The following is a 19,982-nucleotide window of genomic DNA, read 5'->3' on the forward strand; positions in this document are numbered from 1 at the left end:
GAGGGTATAATAAGACGCTATAGATAACTCGTTTGCATGTATCACATATACATGGCCAGACAGATCTTTGGAGGCAGGGACCGCATGGGAAAGGGAAGCACCATCCACCAGTTGGCTTTGCATCTTTAATCAAAATTTTAGACTTGATTTTGCATGCTGACCAGGTCACTTACAACCATGACATTAAAGTATGTAGTATCAATTAGAATTTATTTTGCGAGAAAACCATGGCCCTGGAAATAATCAGTTTTCGTATTTCAAAAATTGAAGTCTTTCTGTCTAAAGATGCAAACCATTGCGGGTTTTTTCGAACCATGCAGGAGGAGTGCATGTATTATATTAAAGAGAGAGGGAGCAATACACGACCAAAGTCCATCAGAGTTACAACAAGGACAACCTAAACTACTGCAAACAAAGAAGACCCAAAGCCCTAACCACCAAAATTGTCTACAAACACCGCAAACCGAACGAAACTAGTGTAATACAAAATGACCTAGACTTGCTTCTGCCCATTGCACCGTGTCAATCTTAATTTGATTGATGATTCCTTGAAGCGGTGTGTGCGAATTTTAAGAAATTCTTCCATTTCTTTCCCTCCATAAACTCTGTATAATTAGTGGTACCACGGTGTTCAAGGAATTCCTTCTAGGTTCATGGACTCTATTTCTAGTGTCTTGCCACCAATCCCGGAGATCAGGAGCATTTTGGGGGATGGCTTCACTCAGATTTGCCCAAAGAAGCACTGAACTCCAAATGATGGTCCGTACACCGCAGCCCATGAAGAGATGATGAATTGATTCTTGCGCAATGTTGCAGAAACAACATGCAGCATTACGAGGCAAATCACGCTAAGCTAGATGGTCCGCTGTCCAGACACGCCCCTTGACAACCAACCGGAGAAAGAGCTTGCATTTGAAAGGAGCCCAAGGCTTCCAAATGGTGTAAGCAGTACTACACATAACTGATGCAGCGAAGTGTACTTTATAAACATAGTTCGCCGAGTAGGCACCTTTAGAATTCCACGACCAGATCCATTTGTCTTCAGCACCATGTGTGATTTGAACTTCAGAAATCACCTCCCATAAGGTTAAGACCTGATGGAAAATGTGAATATTTATTTTCCCCTTTGTCTTTGATCCATACTGCACTAATCATTGCTTGTGCTACTGTTCATCTCTCCCTGACGACCGGAGGCACGGAATTGAAAACATCTAGTGTGATATCTTCTACTGTGGCACCATTGATCCATTTATCAGTCCAGAAGAAACATCTATTTCTGTTGCCTAACTCAACACGGGCAGCATCATTTAGTAGACGCCTTCCATAATTTTCCAAAGGGTTTAGTAAGATGCTGCATGCACGATTATTTGATGTACGTGCCTTCCAAGCCCACCGCAACCGAAGCGCGTCTTTAGGAAATACAAAATGTTAGAAGAAAAATTCTTTGTTATTGGAGTGGTGTCCAGATGACCAGGACACATATATCACTAGTCCATATGCAGCAGCAGTAGATGATTTAATTTCCGGTAAGAGTCACACATGTTGTGTAGGTTTCCAAATAGAAGTTGTTTAATCTTCTATTTGCACAAAAAGTGGTCTTGTAAAGGTTCGGTAACTTCAAGATATGGCCTCGACCAAATAATCCTCCACTGGCGTGCTCATCCCTCACAGCCAGCGCAGGAAAAAAGACAACGCCGATTTTTCCAAGAATCTAAGTGTAGTATCTTATTAGATAACTTCAATATATGTCCAGTTTTTGGGAGTGGTCTTCTAAATGTTGGATAACTTCAATATATGGCCTTGGCACTTTGGCGGTACATCATAATGGGCCGCATCAGCAACAGGGTGACAACAAAAGAAGTGCAGTAGCACCTTAAACCAATTGTAACTCCCATTGCTATACCATAAAATGTTTTCGCTGCAAAGATTACAGCTTAGTCAAGAGTCAAACAGATACAATCTCTTGAGAGGTTTCTTTCTGGAGAAAGACTCTTCTATTTGAAAATATTGTACGCTGACTTGGTCAGCAGGACCAGTGCATAACACGCGAGGCCAAAATGCAGCAACAGCCGGTTTAATTTCCTGCTATAAGGGTCACACATGGGGTGCATGCATGCATTCTTCATGGAAAGTGAAGGTAAACAGAAACAAGGTATGACTAGCTCGAACGAAATTGCACGGAGTGGGGTAATATACTCACGATAACATACATGGTCATCGAGTGATCTATGCATGCGTGTTGGCTCGTCTATATATAGTCCATCACAACGTGTGGGAGCTATAGCTTTAAGTGGAAGCGCAAAGTCTTAGACTTCGTGGACTATTTAGCTACATATACTACTTCTATGAGATATTGGAGTGAAACAAATAAGCCAGATGCTTTCCTATATGACTGGTACGATGTATAATCCCTTCTGTATCAGCTGGCTGGAAGCCCTTTGGACTAGAATCTAAGTGCATAGGGCGCATGGATCGCAAATCATTTTGTATAACTTCAACAAGCACCCACATGGTGACGGCTCAGCCAACGTTGGTGCTCTGTCGCGAAGAGACTTGCGCCTTCCACCATGTTGTACTCGCACGGCACGGGCATGTCCCGGCATGTTCATCAACTTCTCCAACTTTCTCATGCCTAACCTCACCGTTGGCTAGCACCACAGTCGTTGCCGCCACCAGCCAACAAACGATAGGAATATTTTGCCTTCAGTGGCAACTTAATTAGTGTGAAATTTTCAGACAATGTATCTTGGACTGATTGTGGGTGAGGTGAGATCTGATAGCGCAATTAGAAAAATGTAGAAGAGTAAATGTATCATAGTCATAGGTCCAATAACTATTTTTTGGGTTTCAAGCTAGTCCTAAACTATACAAGTTGTTCATTGAGAGCCCTAACTTACCCAGATTAGTGTTGACCTGCTCATGTGGCGCTTGACGGTTGCCATGTCGACATAGCGTGTGTAAAATAACCCTTACAAAAATACAATTTGAAATCCACTCTCAAAAATTCCGTACAACCACGTTGAAGAAGCAAGGTGTTTTTCTTTCTTAAAAAAAGGCACATCATCACGATGCACACAGACAGAAGGAATGGGATGTATTGGTAGGTTTGCTGACACCTACCAATACTTGCCACATGTCCACTTGCGCACCACCTTGTTTTCCTGCTGTTTTGCCTTGAAAAAAAGTACTCATATTTGAAACTTTTGATGAAAGACACCTTAAATTAAAACTTTGAACAACAAGATAGTATACAAAGAAGCCATATGTACAACATATCTGTGTATGATCTCAACTCCCGTCGAACAGATACACACGAAGATTGCTAGCTTCTGCTTTTCGGGTGCAGCAGCTATATATCCGATCCTGAATTTCTCATGGCGACATCGTCGTGGATGTCGTTCCTGTCCGACCGGTCATGGGGGATGTGCTTGGGCGCGTGGTGAAGATGGTTATTGCAAGGGACGCTGGATGGAAGGGCATACCGGCCACTGTCCCATCGCATAGAGGAAAATGTTCTAGTCGCTCGGCCATGAGAAAATCACATTCGGATCGCTGCTGCATCGAAGAAGCAGAAGGTAGCAATCTTCGTACATATCTGATCAGAAGCCAAGAGAAGCAACCAACCAAGCGTATGAGCAGGTATCGTCCGATGGTAATGTTGGGTATATGGCGGCATCTGCCACAGAGGATGCAAGAGGAAGAGTTTGCAGGCTGTACACAAACGATTTTTTTTCAGCTATCGACAACAATTATGCATCTCAAAATGGAATGGCGATGAAAATATATGAGAACAAAACAAAAATCGTACAACCACATTGGAGAAGTGAGATGAAATGGTAGGTTTGTCGTTAGCCACATGTCCACTTGCGCACCACCTCATCCAGCGTGGTCGCTTCCGTGCCCACCTTTTCCAGCACCGCCACATTAGCTCTTACCTTCACGCCTTTGCCTTGGCCTGTCATCACTTCCCTAACTGCCACGGCAATATCCTCCTTTCGGTTGGTCACTGGTTCTCGTATGGCTACCTCAACCCTCTCGGTTAGCATCACGGCATTCTGCCGCTGTTCTGCGAAGAGCAGCCACGCCACCATGGCTACACTGGGCACCAGGCTCTCCAAGATGGAGTTCTACCGGCAGCGCACCACATCATGTGAAAAGGGGAGGTAAGAAGGAGCATGTTAAAACTGCTCCTGTAAATCTGGATGAAAGCCTTTTTCAGGGATAGTAGGACAATCATAGGGGACCGCCTCAAGATATACAACATGCATTTCAAGCTTAACCGATATGTGTTTTCCCATTAATGTATGCAGGATCGTGTGAGTAGCCAGCCAAGTGATTTGGTTGAATCATGTGGTCATCGAGTGATTCCACTAAATGGTGCTGTGAGGCGTGAATTTAGTCGAGGTTAAGAGCCTACACATGTAACCAAGTTTGCTATATAAGAGAAATTAACAGGAGAGGAAAAGGCCTCTTGTGTTTCTCTCTTGGTGCTTGTGTTGGCGTGTGTGTTGTGTAAAACAACGAGAATGAGTTGTGGGAGTGAAGGGAAGAGCTGTGAGATGCAGCTCCGGCATTTAGTTGAAAAGAGATATGTGAGGTAGTGGAGGAAAACAAAGAGTTGTGGGACACTGGAAACATACCTGCATGGCGTCACTCTACGTGCCAACGGTGAGGTTGCCAGCGATGAGGCAAGCATGCACCTCTTCTTACTGCCGTTTCGTATCATGCAAGCGAGGGAAGCATGCATATCTCTGATACGAATGGGGCTCATATGTTGATCAATAGAAATTACCCCAATTGATCGTCTGTTTTATTCATTGCGGCATCTGACCAGTACTACCACCCAAAAAGAAAACATTGTCTGGGATGGATTTGAGGGAAGAGAACCAAGTTTAAAGGTAGCCACAGTGCCTTTGCCTAACCACCTTTCCTCGCTCACTAGCACAAGTCCCCCAACTTGTTAACAATCTTTTGACTAATGTATGTGTTCAGGTGAAAACCTGTGGTCAAAAATAAAGAATAAACATAATAAAAATGTAAGGCGTACTTCTCATTAAGACAAATATTTGACCAACAATTACTCTAGTATGCAGTTCATGGATCAGATTTTCTCCTCTGAAATTTAAACCGCCTATTGAATTGATATTTTGACGGTGCCAGTGGCACTCATCCCTCATCAATCTTTGTCACATATGAGATGATGATCAACGCTGCTCGAAACCTTTGGTAGCGACCAAATTTTGTCGCAACTGACTGCATGCTTGTTTGGGCATGGTCTTCACTTGCATGACATCTCATGTCAAGATCATGTTACACATGAGCTGCTGGGATGAAAAGTGGTGGCGACAACACCTATGCCTTCGATTTTTTGGTCCTTCTCAAAAAAAATTTGAAAAGGAGGACAACCCCCGGCCTTTGCATCCTTCTCAAGTACCCGGTCTTGAGCTCCGAAGTGATAACCCTAGGTTTGACTCTAGTTGATTATATCTACAAATGGTGGTGTTTTGTGTCCTTACCTTGTCAACGGCATTACTCGGATTTTCTCAAACTTTATCTCCAGGATGAAAACACGGGATATCTAGTGGTTGGAACCCGCAACGATGGATCTTGAGCGACGTTCCCTACTAGAAAACCTTTCTCAATGTCCTCTTGAGGTCAAGAAGTTGCTGGTGCGAATGCTCTTCGTCCTAGGCATAACTTCGATCTTGAATGATTTTACTCTTTGATGGCATGATTCATTGTATGTGTGCATTGGTGTTTGTTGCTACTTGTGATCTACGTTGGGATTTCCCCGAAGAGGAGATGATGATGCAGTACAATAGAGATAAGTATGTCTCTCAGTTATGAAACCAAGGTTATCAATCCAGTAGGAGAACCAAGTACCATTGTGTAAATAGCACCTGCACACAAACAACAAATACTTGCAACCCAACGTGTAGAGGGGTTGTCAATCCCTCAACGGATACGAGCAAGATTAAAATATATAGTTTTTGATAGATAGAGTTGACAAAAATACAAAACAAATAAATAAAATAAAATTGCAGTAAGGTATTTTTGGTTTTAATATATGATAGAAAATAGACCCGGGCCATAGTTTTCACTAGAGACTTCTCTCGAGAAAATAGTATACGGTGGGTAAACAAATTATTGTTTGTCAATTGACAGAAAAGCAAATAATTATGACGATATCCAAGGCAATGATCATATATATAGGCATCACGTCCAAGATTAGTAGACCAAAACGATTCTGCATCTACTATTATTACTCCACACATCGACCGCTATCCAGCATGCATCTAGTGTATTAATTTCATGGAAAAACAGAGTAATGCTTTAAGCAAGATGACATGATGTAGACAAGATAAACTCACGTACGAATAATCCCCATCTTGCCACCCTTAATAAGTGGCGGAGACAAGGGGTGCCTCCCCTAACATCTGTAATTTAGGCCTAATATATGAATAGCAATGATTTTTTTTGCTAAAATGGGTGTTTTTGATGGATTGGCCCACCCCAACAAGGTTGAACAATACTCGGCCCTCCTCATCCTATTTTTCTGGCTCCGCCACAGCCCTTAATAGCAATGATACATGTGTGTCATGTCTCTTTCTATCACTGAGATTGAACACCGCAAAATCGAACCCATCACAAAGCACCTCTTCCCATGGCAAGATAAATCAATCTAGTTGGCCAAACCAAACCAATAAATCGGAGAAGAAATACGAGGCTATAACAATCATGCATAAAAGAGTTCAGAGAAAACTCAAATAATATTCATGGATAGATCTGGTCATAAACTCGCAATTCATCGGATCCCAACAAACACACCGCAAAAATTCATTACATCAAATAGATCTCCAAGAACATCAAGGAGAACATTGTATTGAAGATCAAAAAGAGAGAAGAAGCCATCTAACTACTAACTATGGACCCATAGGTCCGTGGTAAACTACGCAAGCATCATCGAAGGGGTAGCAAGGATGATGAAGAACCCCTCCGTGATCGTTACCCCCTCCGGCAGTGTGCCGGAAAAGGCCTCTAGATTGGATCTCATGGTTCTGGAACTTGCGGCGACGGAAAAAGTATTTCGTGGACTCCCATGTAGGTTTTGGGATTTTATAGTATTTATAGAGGTGGAGGTCGGTCAAAAGGAGGCTCGTGGGCCCCACTATCCACTAGGGTGCGCCAGAGGCCCCTGGCGCACCCTGGTGCTTGATGGGCCACTCCTTCATCTTCTGGTTCCCTCCCGAAGCTTCCAGGGTCTCTTATTGCCAGAAAAAAAATCCAAAAGGTTTCGTGGCATTTGGACTTCATTTGGTACTAATATTCTGCGAAGTCAAAAACAAGCAAAAAATAACAACTGACACTGGAAACTAAGTTAATAGGTTAGTCCCGAAAAATGATATAAAATTGCTTGCAAATGTATATAAAACATCCAAGATAATATAATAGCATAGAACAATCAAAAATTATAGATACGTGGGAGATGTATCATTTGTTGTGTGCATCCTAGTCATGTAGATGTCGTGTGTATGCTCATTGTGTTTATATCCCCTGGATGCTTTATTTTGAGTTAGGAAAATCCATCCTTTGTCATAAAAATCTATTTCGATGCGAAAGTGTTCTTCTGCAAGATCTAGAACTTCTAAAGATTTGATTGCATGCCTACATGCGAGAACTATCCCATAATGGAGTTCCATTCTAACTCAAAAGGTTATATAGAAGCAACGTTGTTCATATGCAGGTGATGAACTGATGACTCGGGTTTTATCAACTACAAAAAGAGAGAACCTCGGTAATTAAATCTTGGGTACATCATCGTACTTGTGATTATCATGAAAAATGTAATAGTGTTATAAAATAATTGACAAAGAAGTAGAAATGTTAAACATGATGTTAAGAGGCCACCTCAACATATACAACATGCATTTCAAGCTTAGCAAATATGTGTTTTCCCATGCATGTATGCAGGATCGTGTGAGTAGCCAGCCCGGCAATTTTCTTGAGTCATGTTTTCGTCGAGTGGTTCCACTTAGTGGTGGTGTGAGGCGTGGATTTAGTTGAGCCTAACAGCCTGCCCATGTAGCCAAGTTTGCTATATAAGAGAAACTAAGAGGAGAGGAAAAGGCTACGAAGGCAGGAAACAAACGTACTAGCTAGCCTCTAGTGACATCAAGAAGAAATGCTTCTGGTCAAAGCAAATCTAGTGTTTCCCCCTTGGTGCGTGTGTGCGAGTGTGTTTTGTGAAACAACGAGAAAGAGTTGTAAGAGTGGAGGGAAGAGCTATGAGATGCAGCTCCACCGGTTAGTTGACCAGGTATGTGGGATAGTGGAGGAAAACAAAGAGTTGTGGGATAGTGCAGCGAAAAGACACGCACTTGGTGTCGTATATGCCGATGGTGAGCTCGCCTGCAAGGGGGGACTCCTTCTCCATGCTACAATGTAGTATGCAAATAAGCACAGCTTGCATATCTCCGACGAGAATGGGACCCATATGCCTGTTTCATTCAATGTGACATTTAACTAGTACTGCTATATAACCATAATTTTTTTTGAAACAACATAGACAGAACACATTTTATCAAGAGAAGAACTTGGCCAACAATTACTAGTATGGAATTCATGGACCCAATTGTCTACCCCAAAATTTCACAGTCCATGGAACTGAAATATTGCGTATCCTGTTCATGTTATCATCATGTCTGCTTCACGAGGTACTCGTGGTGTGTGCGGGAACTATGAAACGGTACAAAATATCTCTCTCAAAAGTACTTGCTATTGTGTTTGAAATATCTCAAAATATCTAATTTTTCGTCAAGATGCTAAGGATACAAGTGCAAGCTGTGAAGTGCCACCGGTGCGGAAAACGCTAGTGATGGCATGCCAAAAACAACGTTGGTGGCGTGTCGGCATCACATTACCAGTATGACGCCACTGATAAAATATAGTGGTGGCATGTAGGCCCCCGTGCCACCAGTAACATATATGGTCATGGCGTGCCACGTGTTTGGGCCCGTGTCGGTGCAGCGTGTGCCGGCGCTCGGATAGCCGGTGTCCGTTATTGTGACACGGTCACGGTGAGGAGCGCCTGTAGTCATGCCCTGAGGATATAGTCAAATTCGGTGACCTCGTTAATAAATCTCGGTGCGGTGCTTTGTATAATTGCTTGTTCCTTGGAGGATCGATTACGTGTCACGGATTATTATAACACTGTTCAAGCTGCTACAGTTGAAGAAAGGTGTGGAGAAACACTGCTAGTTCTAGACTTCTAGCATGGAGCTTGCCTCAGATAGAAGTGTTTGCATGTAGCTGATTTGGTTGAGTCGTAGGTAGATACGCAGTATCGGTATGGAGTGCCGGTCAGCACAAAAAATGGTTGGTTTCTCATGTGCATGCAGCATAGTGTGAGCAGACAGCCAAGTGAGATTTGGCTGTGTCATGTGGTCTGACAAGTGATGGTGTGAGGCGTGAGTTTAGTTGAGAGGCTAACAACAGCCTCTGCATGTAATCAGGGTGCTTTATAAGATATAAAGATAAAAGGTTGTGATGCATGTAATTAATCAGGCATGAGCGATTTAATCTACTAAAAATACTTACTTAATTTTCTATCTCTGTCAAGATGCATGAAACAATAAATGTGATTGGCGCTAGCAGTACGTAGCTGCTCTCGACGAGCATAGAACGTAGCCTGGAGTTTCTAGGCTTGACATCCTGCACGCTGACTAGGGTATAGTGATGTAGCCTGGGTAGCAGGACCAGTGCATAGTGATGTATGGTCTCACACATGGAGTGCATGCATACATTCTTCATGTGAAGTGAAGTGAAAGAGAAACTGGGTATGACTAGCACAAACGAAATTGCACGCAGAGTACAGTAGTATACTCATGACTAGATACATGGCCATCGGATGATCTAGGCATGCATGTTGGCTCGTCTATATATAGTCCATTCATAACGTGTGGGAGCTATATACTATATAGCTTTAAGTGGAAGCGCAAAGTCTTAGACTTAGTGGACTATTTATAGCTATCCCCCATATACTACTTCTATGAGATATTGGAGTGAACCTAACAAGCCAAATGTTTTTTTATATGACTAGTGCGATCAAATCATCCGTAGCTAGAAATTGCTCACTCAAATGACGATGTGTGATACGTTCTGTATTAGCTGGCTGGAAGCCATTTGGACTAGAGTCTAAGTGCAAAGGGCAAATGGATCGTAAATCATTTTGTATAACTTTAATAAACATCCACATGGCGACGCCACTTGCGCCTTCCACCAGGTTGTACCGGCATGTCCCGGCAGCATGTCCATGAACTTCTTCAACTTTTCCATGTCTAGCCTCACTGTCTGCTAGCACCATAGTGGCCACCGCGGCCGCAAGAATACTTAGCCTTCGAAGGTGAGTTAATTAGTGTGAAATTTTCACTATCCATGCAAAACAATGTGGTCTTCTATTATCATTTGATAAAAAGAAATGATGGAAGCATGGAAAAGGAAAATGTATCTTGGACTGATTGTGGGTGAAGTGAGATCCGATAGCGCAATAAGAAAAATTCAGAAGAGTTAGTGCATCATAGTCATAGATCCCGTGACTATTTTTGTGGCGTCAAAGTTAGTCCTAAAACTATTTAAGTTGTTCATCGAGAGCCCTAACTTCCCCAGACCAGTGTTGACCTGCTTATGTGGCGCTTACCTGTTGCCATGTAAACATAGTGTATGCAAAATAGCCCTTAGAAATATACACGTGAAAATCTACTCTCGAAAATGTCATACAACCACATTGAAGAAGAGAAATGTTTTTATATTTCTTTAAAAAAGGGACACATCATCATCACGATGCACACAGGCAGAAAGAGCAAGATGTATTGGTAGCTTTGCTGACACCTAGCAATACTCGCCGCATGTCCACTTACGCACCACCTCATCCAGCGCGGCCGTGGTGGCACCTCCCTCAAGGAGAGCTTCTGTGGCTAGCTTCTGCAGCGCCGCCACATTAGCTCTTACCTCGGCGCCTTTTCCTTGGCCAACCATCACTTCCGTCACCGTCATGGCAATTTCCTCCTTCCTCTTCGTTGCCGGCACTCGCATGGCGGCCCCGGCACCCTCTGAAAGCATCACGGCGTTCTGCTGCCGCTCGGCGAAGAGCGGCCATGCGACCATGGGCACGCCGTGCACCAGGCTCTCCAGGACGGAGTTTCACCCGCAGTGCACCAAGAAGCATCCCGTGCCCTCTGTTAGACTGTATATACATAGCCTCCGTACACATATATTGTAACGTTGTATTGTACATTGTTGAGAAAATCGTTAACTGGTAACTGCTCGTTTGGCTGGCGAGTAGAGGATTAATAGGCTAATTGGCAAGTTAATCGGATGATTTATCAGTTTATCGGCTACTCGGTGACCCTATGAGTAGGGATTAATCGGCAAGTTAACTGGTTAATCGGATGAATTCTTGAACAGGGGTATTGTACCCTTTGGGTACCTCTATATAATGAGATAGCCACACCCCGTTTAGGGTGTCGAGCAGTTCCCAAATCATATGTCTTATATGGTATCAGATTAGGTTACGATGCCTTCCGCTTCCGCCGCCGTCGCGCCGACCTCTGTCGCCGCTCCCGCCGCCGCGGTGCCGGCCCTTGCTCCTGTGTCACCGTTCCTCGCCTCGCGGCCGCTTGCGATGGCCTATGGTGCTCCTCCGTCGCCTGGGTCCCCGATCGAATCGGGTGTCCAAGGCGATCGCGCTGCCTCGCCGAGGGTTGCGGTGCCCTCTGGCGCTGATCTTCCTGCAGGCGGCGTCTTTGCGCCGGTCCATGGTGGGCCGCCGCCATCGTCGTCCTAGCTGACCCCGCACTACGGTGCGCCGCCCCAACAGCAACCCTACGGCGCCCCGCCGCCACCCTACGGCGCCCCGTGATACGTCTCCAATGTATCTATAATTTTTGATTGCTCCATGCTATATTATCTACTGTTTTGGGCAATATTGGGCTTTATTATCCACTTTTATATTACTTTTGGGACTAACCTATTAACCGGAGGCCCAGCCCAGATTTGTTGTTTTATGCCTATTTCAGTGTTTCGAAGAAAAGGAATATCAGACGGAGTCGAAACGGAACTTAATCAACTAGAGAAGTTATTTTTGGAAGGAAACACACCTGATGGACTTGGAACCCATGTCAGAAGATACACGAGGTGCTCACGAGGGTGGGGGGCGCCCCCCCCCCCTTAGGGCGCGCCCCCCTATCTCGTGGGACCCCCGTGGCTCCTCCGACGTCCTCCCTGCACCCATATATACCCACGTGACCTAAAACTTCCAGAACGCAACATAGATCGGGAGTTCCACCGCCAGAAGCCTCCGTAGCCACCAAAAACCAATCTAGACCCATTCTGGCACCCTGCCGGAGGGGGCAATCCTTCTCCGGTGGCCATCTTCATCATCCCGGTGCTCTCCATGACGAGGAGGGAGTAGTTCTCCCTCAGGGATGAGGATATGTACCAGTAGCTATGTGTTTGATCTCTCTCTCTCTCTCGTGTTCTTGAGGTGATACGATCTTGATGTATCGCGAGCTTTGCTATTATAGTTGGATCTTATGTTTCTCCTCCGCCTCTTCTCTCTTGTAATGAATTGAGTTTCCCCTTTGAAGTTATCTTATCGGATTGAGTCTTTAAATACTTGAGAACACTTGATGTATGTCTTGCCGTGTATATCTGTGGTGACAATGGGATACCACGTGCCACTTCATGTATGTTTTGGTGACCAACTTGCGGGTTTCACCCATGAACCTATGCATAGGGGTTGGCACACGTTTTCGTCGTGATTCTCCGGTAGAAACTTTGAGGCACTCTTCGAGGTCCTTTGTGTTGGTTGAATAGATGAATTTGAGATTGTGTGATGCATATTGTATAATCATGCCCACGGATACTTGAGGTGACATTGGAGTACCTAGGTGACATTAGGGTTTTGGTTGATTTGTGTCTTAAGGTGTTATTCTAGTACGAACTCTAGGGCTGTTTGTGACACTTATAGGAATAGCCCAACGGATTGATTGGAAAGAATAACTTTGAGGTGGTTTCATACCCTACCATAATCTCTTCGTTTGTTCTTCACTATTAGTGACTTTGGAGTGACTCTTTGTTGCATGTTGAGGGATAGTTATGTGATCCAATTATGTTAGTATTGTTGAGGGAACTTACACTAGTGAAAGTATGAACCCTAGGCCTTGTTTCCACACATTGCAATACCGTTTACGCTCACTTTTATCACTTGCTACCTTGCTGTTTTTATTATTTCAGATTACAAAAACTATTATCTACTATCCATATTGCACTTGTATCATCATCTCTTCGCCGAACTAGTGCACCTATACAATTTACCATTGTATTGGGTGTGTTGGGGACACAAGAGACTCTTTGTTATTTGGTTGCAGGGTTGCTTGAGAGAGACCATCTTCATCCTACGCCTCCTGCGGATTGATAAACCTTAGGTCATCCACTTGAGGGAAATTTGCTATTGTCCTACAAACCTCTGCACTTGGAGGCCCAACAACGTCTACAAGAAGAAGGTTGTGTAGTAGACATCACCCCGCTGCCTCATCCCTACGGTGCGCCTCCGCCGCACCATTACGGTGCGCCGCCGCCACCCTACTCGGCGCGCCCAATGAACCCCTACCCGGCGCCGCCCCAACCCTACTCGGCGCCCCCGTCGAACCCCTACCCAGCGCCGCTCCAACCCTACCCGGCGCCATCTCAGCAGCCACAAGGGGCTGCGGCTGCCTCGCAGTATGGGGCTCCGGCCGTGGCATCCTACGGCGCCTTGGTGGCTGGTTCCCTGGATCCTACCCGCCCTACTTGGTGCCTGCTACGCATCCAGGGGCGGCCCCGTCGATGGGTCTTTATGCACCGTTGCACGCTCACGTTGATCCGGCCACGGTGTCGTCGCCGTTTTACTTCTTGCATCTGCTGCCGGTGAAGCTCGTGCCAGACAACTACCTGTCCTGCCGTGCCCAGGTGTTGCCTCTTCTGCGGAGCCGCTATCTGGAGGGCTACGTTGACGGATCCATCCCGTGTCCGCCCTCTCATCACCCGGCGTATCACACATGGGTGGCCCAGGATCAGGCCATCCTCTCCGCCATCCAGTCCTCGCTCACCCCGAGCGTCTTGTTGCTGGTCATCTTCGCCGCTACGTCCCGGGAGGCGTGGGCGGCGCTTCACAACAGTTTCGCCTCTCAGTCTCCGGTGCGTGCTCACTCTATACGCACCGAGCTGGGTGAGACTAAGCTTGGTGACCTCAGCATCACGGACTACTTCAACAAGATGCGGTGTCTCGCCGACACGTTGACCTCAGTTGGCCAGTCGCTGCAGGATGAGGAGTTCACCACCTTCGTGCTTAATGGGCTTGATGATGATTATGAAAATCTCGTTGAGAATGTCCATGGCCGTGATGATCCGCTCCCACCTCGTGAGCTCTATGCACGACTCCTTGGTCGTGAACAACGCATTAAGGCGCGACGCGTCTCCCCCGGTTTCGCCTCCGCCAATGTCGCGACTCGTGGCAAACCCCCGTGGTCATCCTCTTCAGGTGGCAGACCGGCGCCGTCTTCACAACCGGCCTCGCGGGGCAATGCTCCGACCATCTCGGGCGGTAACCGTCCAGTGGCGTGTTGTTCTTCTTGCGGTGCTCCGCAGGCCTGCCAGCTGTGTGGCATTGAGCGCCACATTGCCTCTCACTGCCATCGTCGCTACAAGCAAGACTTTCTGGGCCTCGGCAACAATGGCAAAGGGAATGACAAGCAGGCCGCCGCCGCGGTGACGAGTCATGATCATGGCCGCACTCCGTCTTACTCCATTGATCCTGCGTGGTACATGGACACTGGAGCTACCAACCACCTCACCGGCGAGATGGGCAAGCTCTCTACTCAAGAGCCATATCGTGGTCATGATCAGGTGCACACCGCCAGTGGAGCAGGTATGCGCATCTCCCATGTTGGTCAGACCTCTCTCCGCACACAATTTTCGCACATTACATCTTTCCAATGTCCTTTGAGTTCCCTCTGCTACGCGTAGTTTGTTGTCCATTCCTCAACTTACTCGTGATAATAATGTCCTTGCTGAGTTTCACCCTTTTTGTTTCTTTATCAAGGATCGGGACACGAGGGCCATAGCACTTGATGCGCCGCGCCCACCTTCCATGTTGTCTTCTCCTCAGGTGTTCAGTGGTGTTCGTGTGTCGCATACATACTGGCATGCGCGCCTTGGTCACCCGGCGTCTCCCATAGTTCAACATGTATTGCATCATCATGAACTACTAGTTGTGTCCAATAAAACTGCTGAAACTATCTGTGATGCCTGTCAGCAGGGCAAGAGTCATCAAATTCCTTTTTCAGAGTCTAGTCATGTTGTGAAACATCCTCTTGAGCTTGTGTTTTCTGATGTATGGGGTCATGCCCAGACATCCGTTAGTGGTCACAATTATTATGTCAGTTTTATTGATACTTATAGTCGGTTTACTTGGCTATATCTTATTAAGCGCAAGTCTGATGTGTTCGATGTATTTATTCAGTTTCAAGCACACGTTGAGCGTCTTCTTAAGCAGAAAATCATCCATGTTCAATCCGATTGGGGGGTGAATACCACAACCTCCACTCGTTCTTTAACAAACTTGGGATTTTGCATCATGTGTCATGTCCTCATACACATCAGCAGAATGGAACTGCCGAGCGTAAGCATCGTCATCTTGTTGAAATTGGCCTAACCTTGCTAGCTCATGCATCCGTTCCGTTTCGGTTCTGGAGTGATGCTTTCTCCACAGCCTGTTTTCTTATAAATAGGCTTCCCTCAACACTTCTGAAAATGCAAACCCCGCTTGAACTCCTGCTCAATGAGATTCCAGACTACACATTTTTCAAAGTGTTCGGGTGTGCATGTTGGCCTCACCTACGTCCGTATAACAAACGTAAGCTAGAGTTTCGGTCTAAGAAGTGTGTTTTTCTCGGCTATAGTTCACTTCACAAAGGGTACAAGTGCTTACATGTTCCTACCAATCGCGTCTACATCTCTCGTGACGTTGTGTTTGATGAAAATGTGTTCCCTTTTCATGCACTTCCGACTCACTCTATCATTCCTACATCACCGGTGCCCATGTCTATACCTTCGCCTGATCAATTTGTGGATGTTGCATATGCCCCTGCGTTGCTTCCTAATCATGATGCAGGTATTGGACGCGACGCTCGGCTTGAGCTTCTTGATGGACAGGTCACGGATGAGTCTCCTAATCGGGACGTGCATGCGCCATGCATGTCGGGTGGCAGCAGTGGCACCCGCCAACCCGTCACCGCTTCACCCATGGAGGCTACCCCGCGGGCGCCGGTCCCGCCCGACTCCACGCTGGTCTCGCCCGGCCCGGTGCTGGCCTCGCCAGCGCCAGCCTCGTCCGGCTCCCAGCTGGGCTCGCCTGGTCCACTGGCTGTCGTCTTGCCCGGGCCGGTGCCGGCCTCGCCCGCACTAACGGGCCTCTCGCCTGGGTCGGCTGCTGCCTCCACTGGCCCGAAGGTGCAGTCACCTGCTCCAGCCAGTCCCGTCTTGGCGCCCGGGTCACCGACTAGCCCTGTCTCGGCCTCCCGTGAGCTCGACTCGCCTAGTTCTGTGCCGGCCTCGTCAACGTCATCTGTTGCACCGATTTTGCCAGCAAAGCCTGCTGTCACTCTTTGTCCTCGAACACAGAGCCGATCCGGTGTATTTTGTCCGAAGGAACGCACGCATGGGACAGTTGCGCGGCTTGCTGCGTGCATGGCTCACACTACTGCCGATCCCACTGCAGAGCCTCGTCACTTTCAGGCTGCACTAAGTATCCCTCACTTGCATGATGCAATGGAACAGGAATTTCAGGCTCTACAAAAGAATGACACTTGGCGTCTTGTTCCTCCAGTATCTGGCGTCAACGTCATTGATTCCAAGTGAGTTTTTAAAGTCAAGAGACATGTTGATGGCTCAATCGAACGCTACAAGGCACGGCTAGTTGCCAAGGGCTTCAAACAGAGGTATGGTCTTGATTATGAAGACACGTTCAATCCAGTCATCAAGCCTACTACCATTCGATTACTACTGTCTCTTGATGTTACTCGTGGATGGTTCCTTCATCAGCTCGATGTGCAGAACGCTTTCCTACATGGAATTCTGGAGGAGGAGGTTTATATGCGTCAGCCGCCTGGTTTCGTTGATCCGGCACGCCCTCATCATCTCTGTCGTCTGGTTAAGGCGATGTATGGACTCAAACAGGCTCCTCGCGCGTGGCATGCTCTCCTTGGATCTATTCTTCGGGCTCTTGGGTTTACTCCCTCCACTGCTGATACGTCGCTATTTCTCCTACATCGCTCTGAAGTTACGATGTATCTCTTGGTTTATGTTGATGACATCATTCTCATCAGTTCCTCTAATGCTGTTGCTGATCGTCTTGTGACTGCCCTCAGTGACGATTTTGCTGTCAAGGATTTATGTGCTCTGCATTTTTTCCTTGGTCTTGAGGTTTCACGGTCCTCCGCTGGGTTGACCCTCACTCAGAAAAAGTACTCCTTGGACTTGTTGCGCCGTGCTGGAATGCTCAAATGCAAACATGCTATCACTCTGATGTCTGCCACTGATCGGTTGTTTGCTCTTGATGGTGACTCTCTCTCTCTCCTCTGATGATGCTATTGAGTATCGTAGCCTCGTTGGTGGTCTGCAATACCTTACTATTACCAGGCCTGATATCTCCTATGCAGTCAACCGTGTGTGTCAATTTCTGCATGCATCCAGGACGTCTCATTGGTCAGCTGTGAAGCGTATTTTGCGATATGTCGGTCTTACTGCCTCCTATGGTTTGCTTCTTCAGCCTGCACCCTCATAGGAGCTCTCAGCTTTTTTTGATGCAGATTGGGCTGGTAGTCCTGATGAAAGGCGATCCACGGGGGGTTATGCAGTATTTGTGGGTCCTAACTTGATCGCCTGGAATGCTCGTAAGCAAGCAACAGTGTCTTGCAGTAGTACTGAAGCTGAGTACAAAGTTGTTGCTGATGCGACTGCTGAGATTATTTGGGTACAGTCTCTATTGAGAGAGTCGCGTGTCCCTCAAGCTCACCCTCCGGTTCTGTGGTGTGACAACATTGGTGCTACATATCTTTCATCTAACCCGGTGTTTCATGCTCGGACAAAACACATTGAGGTGGACTATCATTTTGTTCGGGAACGTGTTGCACAGAAACTACTTTGTATCAAGTTCATCTCATCAAATGATCAACTTCCTGACATCTTCACGAAGCCTCTTCCACAACCACAGTTTGTAGGCTGTAGGCACAATCTTAACTTGCTTTGTACTTGAGGTCATAGTTAAGATTGAGGGAGGGTGTTAGACTATATATACATAGCCTCTGTACACATACATTGTATTGTACCCTTTGGGTACATCTATATAATGAGATAGCCACACCCCGTTTAAGGTGTCGAGCAGTTCCCAAATCATATGTCTTACACCCTCGTGAACCAGCACCCCCGTCTGCGGCACCCACGACGGCACGAGGAGGCTTACGCCCTTGGTCCTCTCCACAAACTCCTCCGGGAGGTAGGCCAGGGGGTCCTTCTTCCTCTCGACATCGTAGTAGTTGGCGTTGACGGCCCCCTCGTCGCTCGGGCTCCGTACCACCCACAGGAAGCGCTGCCCGCTAAGCTCCAGGCCGAGCGCGAGCTCGTGCATCTGCTCCGTCGGCAGCGAGCCTCCGGAGCCAAACGAGACGAAGACGACCGACTTCGGCGGCTGCCGGTCGAGCCAGTCAAGGCACACGGCGCGCGGCTCGTCGTTGGCGTCGGCCCGTATCGGTGGACCGATATTGTAAACCGGAGGGCGCCCGGGCTCCGGGTGAGAGAGCACCCTGGCGGCGTCCGGATCGACGGCGTCGAAGGAGTTGACGAGGATGGCCTCGGATTCGCGGTAGAGCCTGGCGTGGTGCACCATCCACCGGTAGCAGGGGTCGGACTTGTCCTGGAGCGCAGACATGATGTCCGACCCCGGGATGGGGACGCAACCGGGCAGCCTGACGGGCTCGGAGAGGTCCCGGAACTCGCCGGGCATGGAGACGTCGAGCTCTGGGAGGTGGAGCATGAGCGTAATCCCTTGGAGGTTCCCCGCATAGAACAGGTACCTCCTCGGCACGCCGGCGACCACGGCAGCGTCAAACGAGTCCGCGCCGAACAGGTCGGCAACGTAGGCCACCAGTCGCGTCGTCTCCCTGAGCCCGGACAGAATGCCCGTCAGTGTCGGAACCAACCGGGCAAGGTCGGAGAGGTCGACGGGCGGGAGGGAGAGGGAGGCGATGGCAGGCGGGAGTGAGGCGAGGAAGGCCCGCTGCGTGGCAGACGCCGTGGGCGCGAAGGTGATGAGCGTGGCCGTGACGCCGTGCCGCGCGGCCAGGCGCTCGACAAGCTCGGCGTCACTAGCATCGCCACGGGGAAAAAAATTCTATGAGACCAAGTCTCACGCGAGACCCATCCTGATGGATGACACGTGGCATTCGCAAATCACAAAGCATCCCCCACCCCCACTTAAAATCAGGGGGGAGAGAGATTAGATACTTTGTGATTTGTGAATGCCACGTGTCATCCATCAGGATGGGTCTCACCTGCTAACCGTGAGACCTGGTCTCATATAAATTTTTTTCCATCGCCACGTGCGGTGGTCGGCAAGCCTCAGCCGTGCCGTTCCCCTCGATGGTTTCTCCGTGGGATTACGGTGGTGTTCGTTAGACTCGATCGTAGGTGTGTTTTGCTTCGGGGTTTATGTAAGTATAGGGAAAAGGAAAATGGAATTTAGAACTTCCTCCGTTTCTAAATATAAATCTTTTTCGTGATTTGAATATGGCCTACATACGGATGAATATAGACGTATTTTGGAATATAGATTCATTCATTTTACTCCATATAATGTTCATATTAAAATCTTTAAAAAGACTTATATT

The 19,982-nt window shown here is 47.3% G+C and overlaps 1 pseudogene; it reads right to left on the minus strand.

Annotated features, from left to right (window-relative positions):
- Window positions 1-1,787: 1,787 nt before the first annotated feature.
- On the minus strand, window positions 1,788-19,516 carry LOC125546524 (hydroquinone glucosyltransferase-like; annotated as a pseudogene).
- Between the last annotated feature and the right edge of the window lie 466 nt (window positions 19,517-19,982).

The sequence above is a fragment of the Triticum urartu genome, chromosome 3A (assembly GCF_056163025.1).
Source record: "Triticum urartu cultivar PI428250 chromosome 3A, HENAU_Tu73, whole genome shotgun sequence".
NCBI lineage: Eukaryota > Viridiplantae > Streptophyta > Magnoliopsida > Poales > Poaceae > Triticum > Triticum urartu.